Here is a 9,235-nt window from a genome sequence, read left to right as displayed (position 1 = left end):
CAGGTCAGCTGAACAAGTTGAATGACTTATGGATGATTAATTTATTATATAAGGGAATGGATTAACTAAAATGTTAAGTCCTATTTATATTCAAGTCAGGTCAGCTGAACAAGTTGAACGACTTATAGAGGATTAATTTATGCTGAATAGGATGGTTACTAGATTATATATATATAAGTATGGTGCCATGATATGAGTTTGAGTCTCAGGATCAGTGGTTAGGGCGCGTATATCGCCAGGGATGTGTAGCTAGATATAGTGTAGTTGTGTACCCTGGTAGGTTTAGGTACTCATGCCCACTATATGTGCGTTTTGCATGTTACCTACTATTCAGGTTGAGACAACCCTATAGTTTAGTGAGGTTCCTTTAGTGTGTATATATATATATATACGGACTACTAGTTACTGTTGGATATATACGTGTATCGGATCTCTGCTTGGACTGTAGTAGAGTAGAACTTGTTTGTGGGCCTAACCCACCATTATTTTTCAGGTGTTCGTCAGGAGTAGAGGTTGTTCGTGCTAAGTGAGGATCAGTCTACTTTATTCTTCCGATGCTACATAGGAGTTCATTTATGATTCAGTTTCCTGATTTAGACAGTTATTACTATTATTTGTTTAGTTTGGATGTTCTAGGGGTCCACACAGTATGGATTCCCGAGTTGTATTTTGGAGGATCAGTTATATCAGAAGAGTTTATTAATTAATGTAAATATATTCTGAGGTTTATTATTAGATTATCATTTTAGTTTCTTGTCAGCATTTTATTTATGCCTCTTTATTCTTTTGTACTCTGTGTTCGTTTATTGCCGATTTTGTTTTTGATATCCTCGGGTATTCGGGCGTGGGCCTGGCCAACCCGCATTCGTAAATCCGGGGGTATCACAAAGCTTCAGCTTCTCGCCGGAATATATGGTGATTTTTCCAAATGGACCTTCTTTGAACAGAGATCCTTTGTCTTCCACAAAACGTCATAAGCTCAGTTTTTTTTTTCTCCAAAATCTATGTCTGGTTCTTTCTTGGTTGCCTTCTTTCTCGGTTACACTTGATCATGGAGTTTAGTTTGCATATTTCAGAAATGAGAGGGATATTTCAGATTAACTATTTATATTTAAAAAATGAGAGGGATATTTCAGATTAGTGTATATATATCAGTTTTGGGGGAAAGTTGAATTTTCATTTTGGGGGGAATTTCAAATTGAAAATCAAATACAGGTACAGAATATAGGAAAGTATGTACAGAGTATAAACAATTATGTAATTGGAAAGGGTATAAGACAAACTACAGTACCTACCCATATTACCACTTTTGCCACATCAGCCGACTTACCCCTCACCGAACAGTTTCCAGTGAGTTTGGAATGGAGACGATTTTTTTCCTTCTTAGAGACGGATAAAAATCCTCTCGTTTGCCCTTCCATTGGAAGCTGTCCAGTGAGGGTAAAATTGTTGAGGTAGCAGTTGAGGTAAAATAGTATTTATCATTTTTAGTGTATATATACTTATTTTGTACAACTTTTTTATACAGAGTATGTATATATTATATAGAATTATTTTATTCATTAGTCGGTGCCAGTTGTTCTCAAATTTTCACTTCCCATTTGAAACTCCCTCCAAAAAAAATTTCTTCCAAATTCTTTTTTGGACAGAAGAGAACAAAGCCCTCTCTCCTCCTAACCATGAAATTTGATTTAGGGTTTTGTACCACACACAAATAAGAATAGCCAAGACAAGCATCTTCTTCAATTTTTTTTTTTTTTCAGGGGCTTCGGAGAAGACGGATAGCTGGGAATCGATAACAACAAAGAGAAAGAATGGGTTTGCACAATGAAATCTCTTGAGTCATAAAAGATTCATTGTGTATTCGTCGGAAGTCGCAATTCACTCAACGTTTGTGAAGATTGCAAGATCCTCTTTTTACCCTTTATATCTATCACTCACACACACACACACACACACACACACAAATAAATATCAATTAATTTTCTTTTTTACTTCTTCTTGCAATTTTTTTAGAACCCTTTATTATTGTTAGGTTGATTTGTAGCTTTTAAGAAAATTGACTTTTATTTTTATTTATTTATTTTATTTATTTTCTTCAACTCATCTCATTCAACAAATCTACATCTTATCTTGATTCAATATTGATTATTGACTACATGCTAGTCACATATTTTATTCTCACGCAAGTTATTTGCTCGATTTTTAAAACTAAGCATATTGAAAAAGCTCAGATTATTTTCTTTTTACTTCTTTTTGCAATCCTCTTTAGAACCCTTACTATTTTTACTGTCTCAAATCTTCTTTTGATATTCCAAATTTCAAAAAGAAGGCAAAATCTAGGATTTTTTTTTTTCTTTTTTCTTTTTTCTTTTGTTCCTGGACAAGAACAATTGAAGGTGGATTTTTTTTTTTTTTTTTTTTTTTCTCTAACATTGAAAAAGTCTGAGCATGAAAACGGATTGTTTCCATTTCAATGTTGGATCGATTTTTATTTTTTATTTTTTAAAAATGTGAAGATTTATTAATATATTCACTTTTTTCAAGTTCTAGTTTCCAAGATTTTTTTTCTTTCTTTATTTCCGAACTGAATGGTGGTTTTTTCTTTTTTCTTGTTTTATTTCTTAACTTTCATTTTTTCTATTAAGTTTGTGATATCAATTACGTTTGAGCTATTGATCTATTTTTGGTGAATACAATTTATCTTTGAAAATATAAGCAATTTCAACTACTAGATCAAATATGGGATGTCTATCCACTTAATGTTCAAAACAGATGTTATATAACTACTTTGTTTGCTAACAAGGAACCTGAGAAAAACAAAGAATACTTTTAGTATTGACATTAATATCTTTCTTCATTTGTTTGGATTTTAACCTTTATTATTGTTTGTTTCTATTTACTTAATCAATTTTCTTATGTTAGTTGTTCCCATAACTGGCAAAAATAGAATTCATCTTTGGAATATTTTGCCTCATCTTTAAATTATCAGAACATAAGTGCATTGAAAATTTTGGGTTATGAGAGATATGGTTGTGGCATTTACCTATTTGTCTAGGTGATTATAGAGTGGAAAGCAACAAGAGCCTAAAATCTCCAATGGGTCTTATTTAAATTGTTCATCAGATTGTGGTCAAGTGGGAGTCATATGTAGTAAAATTCCATTTGGTTAATGTTGGTAATGTGGTATCCTCATCTACGAGTGTTAAGCGAAAATGGCGAAGCCGGGAAGAACATAAATTTGATAGGGAATATAAGGATATGGTTGTGGCATTTACCTATATATATATATTGCTACTTAAGTGCGACAAATTGATATAAGATCCTTAATGGTTTTTTTTCAAAACCCCTTATTTTATTAGGCATCATTAGATAAACAACTTATGCTTTCATATTTTTAGTGATCAGTCATTTTTTATTTTATTTTTAATGACAATATCTTAAGCAATTTATTCCAAATGAGCCAATGAGTATAATTTTAAGAACCGGATTCACAAGCATCTTAGGCTCTTAGCCCTCTTTGAGTTCATATTTGATCTATTTGTGATAACTATATTAGAAAATGTTATATCTTGATATAATGGAGCTTTGACATTTCTTTCTATTATTTTCGTGGTACCAAACTCATATTTAATATTGTCTTCTCTCTCAATGATGGTTTTAAAAAAAAGAATATTAAAGAAATTTTTGTATGTTACAACTGATATTTGATTTTCTGTTTATGCATCCAAGGATCTATCGCTTAACATGATCTCTTACCTCATAAATTGAAAATTTAAAGAAGTTTTTAGACTTGTAAGGATATTCTTATTGTTTGTAGAAATTGGCATGCAAATAAATTGGGACGTAACGATGCTAATAAAATTTCCATGGGTCATGAGGTAGAAGGTCTTGAGCTTCCAAACGCTGCTAAATTTGTAGGCAACTAGGGTATTGGAGATTAAGGTGAACAATGGACCTCCTAAGTGAAGGAAGGACGCATCATTGCAACCATCATTCTATATAAGTTCTTTCTTTTTTCCATTTTTTTCTCCCCACAATCTTTTTTTTTTTTTTTTTTTTTTTTTTTCACTTTCCTAGGTTTTATAATGTTGCCCTTTTATTGGTGTTAATTGATTACGATGTTGTAATTAAGCGAATTCTTTGTATGGTTTTGCAAGTTTCTAATGGCATTTCCGTTGAGTTTTTACTATTTCAAATGAAATATATTGTGCTTGATTATACTTAGAATCAAGAACGCGAAGTTATTTCTATTCTTCTTCCCTAGCCCACCCCTTAGTAAAGAACTTTTTGGGTTATCACGGTGTTGTGTTATGAGTTTTTTTTTTTTTCCTCCTTAAATGATGGAATTTTTTTATTTATTAATACAGATATGCAATATAGTACAGATGAAAACTGATCTCAAGAGAGAAAACACAAACGGAAAGAAATAGGAGAACATGCCTAGTATAGGGAGAACCCTAAACTAATTAGTGGATAAGAAACTAAAGGGAAAACAATGCATATAAAATAGCTTGAAGATCCACCAATGATAGCCTCCGAGAGCTTAGTCCTTCAAAGCAAGCTTCCCTTTTAATCAACAGCAAAATGTGAAGGTCTATCATGCAGCTTTTGATTCCTATGATTCCAAATACTCCACATATAATAGCAGTAAAGAAAAACCTCAAAATTTTGTTCCTTATTGAATTTGTGGATTGCAAAATGAACTAGCTAATGGCAGTTTCAAAGGATGGAAGTGATAGCAGCTTATCCCATTTATAAATTTCCCTAAACCATTGACACATATGCTGAGCAAATGGACAAGACCAGAAAAGATGGTCATTTGAATATTCATCCTTGAAGCAGTTTTGACATATAGCTGTGAAAATAAGACTGCTTCTTAAGGTGTATCAATGACTTGTTTGCTTGCTGTAGCACCAACATAACAAAAATGGATATCCTAGGCTTGCTGCCATTCCAAACCAATGAATACCATGGAGCCTCAGTACCTTGTTATCTACAAATGTTTTATGCTACCCTAAAGCTAAATTGACTTACAACCCATCCTATCTCATCATCAGCTTCAGAAGTGTTGAACTTATTAAGAACTGTGGTATCTCAGATGGCTAAAATGGTGGTACAGTCCACCTAGAGTTTTTCCACAATGCAATAACAGTAACATTAGTATTGAAACTAGTAATAAGATTATTCAAACCAAATTTCTGGTGCAAAGAACATCCTGCGTACCAACGATCAAAAAATAATCTAAAAGAGGTACCATTTTTGATTCTGAACTCCAAGTGCTGAAGCATATTTATTGTCAAGTTCTTCTTTTTGGGTGTATTATAGCATAAATAATTGACATGGTGTAACATTATGAATATACATAATGGTTCAAGTACATAACATGAATCAAACGTAACAACAAACAAACACATTTTGAGAACGATAACAAAACTTAAGTGTAATATCTTTTAAACGCGAATTATATCTGGCATCCAACTTACTCGTAACATGTATCCTTGTTATTTTTATGACTCGTGTCAGAAACGTAACATCAATTAAACATAATATTAAACAAACATATCTTTAGAATGACATCACAACTTAAAAGTACCATGTTTCAAATATCAATTATATGATAAATCATAATTTAACTGTAACGTATATTATTTATAAACTTTATAATACAACAATAATATAAAAAGTCTAATATATGTTATTCTAAATATGTGTTGGGTTTCCTTTTAACTTCGGTTAATTTTATAAATCTCATATATATATATATTTAATAGTTATGATTTATATTAGAAATGAGTTTTTACACTATATGAAATTCGGTTGTGATGTTAGTTATGAAATCATTACGATGTTATTCTAAACACATGTTGGGTTTACCCTTGACTTTGGTTCATTTTATGAATTTTATATATATATATATATATATATATATATGAAATAAGTTATGATTTATGTTAGAAATGTGTTCTTATTCTATATGAAATTTAGTTACGATGATAGTTATGAAATCATTATGATAAGACACGTACTTGGTTTCCCCTGGAATGAAATAAGTTGTGATATTTGTTACAAATATGTTCCTAGACTATATGAAGTTTAATTGTAATGGTAACTACTAATTATAAAATCGTTATGGTGTTATTCTAAACACATGCATATTTTTCCCTTTGACTTCAGTTAATTTTATGAATCTCATATATATTAAATGAAATGAGTTGTGATTTATGTTATAAATATGTTCATACACTAATTAAATTTTAGTTGTGATGGTAGTTATGAAATTGCTATGATACAACTGTTTGCTTAGCAAAAATTAACCTTTTCTTTGGTAGGTAAAGATGCATGTTCTAAATCACCTTTTTATTTTTTAGAACCCAAAAAAAATGTGCTCTTTTTTTTTTTTTTCTTCATTAATTAGGAGTTTTATCCTGATTTATGTTATTCATTGATCAGGAGCTGACTATAACTACACATATGTCCACGTTAAGGATAATGTTAACAAAGATTAACACAAGTTTAGATTATAAGAAAAAAAAAAAAATGGTAGCATAAAATATAATTTAAGTTGTGTGATAGAGCATAATGGCAAATCTGAGTTTGTGCAACTGTGTGACTTGTCAAGATAAGCCTTCATAGAGTTGAACTGAACCAAAATTTTATTTAGGCAAAGAGGATTACATCTAAAATTAATTTTATTAATGTAAAATGTGCTCCATAATAACATTTTCCTAAAAAAAAATGAAAGAATGACCAAGAACAGACACATATCTTAATGAATATTTCACGGCCTAGCTCAGTAAACTTACTATATTCTTATAACTAATTCCATGAAAATAAAATAAAAAATCACTTTACACCTTGAACTTTATTCATCAGGAAAACAAATTGGATCAAATTGCTTTTGACCTAAATTGATTTGTAGGCATTGAGTATGCTTTCAGTCGCCTCTTTGAGCTCTGAACTGGCCTTGAACTCAGTGAGATAATGATGATAATCGCTCTCAATTTTCAGGTGAAAGACTATGGAGTCCCAGCGAAGAAGCCGAAGGATGACGCCCAAGTCAAATAACTCGAGAATATGATAGCAGATTGAGGAGAGCTGGGACTCAATCTTGGATATGTAGTTTCCAATCATGGAGATGTGGTCTCGTTGCAAAGGCTCTCCTCTTGCATCGATCACGTTCTTGTAAGTAACGGATAGGATGTAGCGCTCTTCCACTAGTCTGCCATCGAGATCTTTTCCATGAACTCCAACATCCCTTCATACCACTTGCCATCTTTGCTACGTACACGTTCTCTTTACCATGCCAAAGGTGTGACAGCCATGGATGGACCAATGTGCATGAGGGGTTTGAGAACAGGTTTTGATGTTTGATTTTGAAAAGATAAGTTTGAGAGAGAGAAAAGAGAAGAAGAGAAATGAGAGGAAATTGTATTGTAGAAGTGTATTTGTATATGGTATTTGTGTGTTTAGTAAAAATTAGCGTAGCTTAGTAATTTTTTTACCTTCTGGCTGACTTGGCAATGACTAAATCGATCATGATGTGGCAAATTATGAATAGGTGGCACAATCACAGCGATTAGAGACCACTTCCAATGAGAGGTGTACTAAAGGTGATTTTTGTCCCTGGAGACACATTCCGTTCCGGGAGTTAGGTGTCACTGAGTAATGCCCAACAGTTGTCAGTAGTGGTGGTAAATAGAACTTAACTTTATCCTATAGTTACAATATATTGTTATAACAATTATGCTACAAGCAATAATAATATATATTTTTTAATTCAAAAAATGCCATGAATTGTATTTAGCATTATCCTAGTTATAAATTATATATATATATATGTATATATATGTATGTATATTTTTTTTGTATCAAGTCTTTTTTGGTTATATGGTTGATTGTTTGGTTTTTGGTTACCTCACATATCCACTATAGCAGCAAGATGCCAAGAACACCTTATACCTTTATGGTGGTAGTGGCTGGTTAGGTGAGGGAGAAGTTGTGTTATAAATAATAGGGTTAAGTGCAAAAAACCCCCCTTGAACTATGGGGGTTTTGCAACTAACCCCCCGGAATTACAAGAAACCCCCATAAACTTTCAATTTGTAGCAATTTGCCCACTCGGGCCACCGGAAAAGTAAAAAGACGATACTGCCCTTCCACAATTGAATTATTGACTTATTGAGGTGGCAAACACAAGAGATAACAAGCTCTGTATAAACACACACACATATATATATACACTGTTCATCTTCTTCATAAGGCATCCATATGAACTCACCACTAGCCCGTCCCTGTAATACCCCTAAATTCAAAAGGATAGGTTTGGTATTTAATTAACTGTTTATTTTGCATTTTTAAATTGATTAAGTGTGTATTTGCATTAATTGTTAAATTATTTGATTTAAATGTGTTAGTTGGTTGTTTAAATTTCATTTATTTGCTTATTTGATTTATTTTATTTTAATTCAATTAATTCTGTATTTGTTTTTCTTTAATTGATTGTCTAAAGTTATTTTCTTGCATTAGCTATTAAATTGTATTTTTCTTGTACATGCACGTATAAATTTAAAAACGCTAACCGACTTAGGTAGTGGATGGATTCTAGGGTTTTATGTTTGAATGTAGCCGACTTAGGGTTGGTGTAGGATTTAAATTATGGTTTCAATTAAAACCTATAAATATATAAGTATATGTCTGCCAAGGGTTTTGGTTAACCCTATTCACGTAACAGAGTCCTACAGAGAGTTGTGAGAACAAAGAGAGAACAGAGAAAGAAAGGTTAAGGTTGGCTTAGAGTCAAGGGCTGAACCAAGGAGGAGGTGTTGATGCATGCTCATGGATTGAATTAGGAGCAATGAAGGTCAGTAAAAACAACTAAGGTCGCCGGAGTTGCTAGAGACGGAGGTTTAAAGGTTTCTGAACTGAAATCGGCGGCAAGTCTTGTTCTAGCTCTTTCCCTTTAACTCGTGTTCTGTGCATGCCTAGGTAGACTCCAGGGCTTTAATGGATGCTAAAAAAAGTCTTTATTGCATGTTTGAAATATTTTTAGTTCCATTGAATTAAATTGATATGCGAATTTCTGTAATCTCTATTAACTGGTTCATACTGTTGTTGTGTTTAAAGTATGTTTAATTGAGAACCTTGATGCATATTAATGTCTTAAAAATTAGTCTGGGACATTGATTGAATAATAGAACACGTAGTAAAATATTTACAGAGGCCTGGGTAAACT

This window comes from Cornus florida, unplaced genomic scaffold (genome assembly GCF_030987335.1).
Source record: "Cornus florida cultivar Cherokee Brave unplaced genomic scaffold, ASM3098733v1 CherokeeBrave_3.0.0_Hap2_Chr11, whole genome shotgun sequence".
NCBI lineage: Eukaryota > Viridiplantae > Streptophyta > Magnoliopsida > Cornales > Cornaceae > Cornus > Cornus florida.
The sequence above is the reverse complement of the archived record's forward strand: the minus strand, read 5'-3'. Positions refer to the sequence as shown.